Raw genomic sequence first — 774 nt, forward strand, 5'->3', positions numbered from 1 at the left:
TAGTTAAGCAAGAATATCGTATTTTTAAAAAAATCTAATGATAGGATTTTTCATAAAATTGAAAAAACCGTAAAATGTCAAGAGTAAAGTGCCCTTATTTTAAACATTATATCGTTCTAAATGCTTAATCCCTATGTAAAAAAGTTATCTAAGCAAGAATATGTTATTGAATAAAATGAGAAAAATTTATTTTAGCCGTAAATCGAAAATAATGGGGACACCGGAGCTGTTCGAAGCGCCGAGCGCGCCGCGTACGCCCGAATATTTTCTAAGTCCCAACGTACCGATCAAGAGTAAAGTACCATTTTCCTACATTAGATTTCGTTCTAAATGCTTAATCCCTATGTAAAAACGTTAGTTAAGCAAGAATATCGTATTTTAAAAAAAATCTAATGATAGGATTTTCCAGAAAATTGAAAAAACCGAAAAATGTCAAGAGTAAAGTGCCATTTTCTGACATTAGATTTCGTTCTAAATGCTTAATCCCTATGTAGAAACGTTAGTTATGCAAGATTATCGTATTTTTAAAAAAATCTAATGATAGGATTTTTCAGAAAATTGAAAAAACCGTAAAATGTCAAGAGTAAAGTGCCCTTATTTTAAACATTATATCGTTCTAAATGCTTAATCCCTATGTAAAAAAGTTATCTAAGCAAGAATATGTTATTGAATAAAATGAGAAAAATTTATTTTAGCCGTAAATCGAAAATAATGGGTCGAGCGAATCGGTCGATTGCGCCGAGACGCGCTATGATGCAACAGACGAGCGATTGG

The sequence above is a fragment of the Megalopta genalis genome, unplaced genomic scaffold (assembly GCF_051020955.1).
Source record: "Megalopta genalis isolate 19385.01 unplaced genomic scaffold, iyMegGena1_principal scaffold0030, whole genome shotgun sequence".
In the NCBI taxonomy this organism is placed as follows: Eukaryota; Metazoa; Arthropoda; class Insecta; order Hymenoptera; family Halictidae; genus Megalopta; species Megalopta genalis.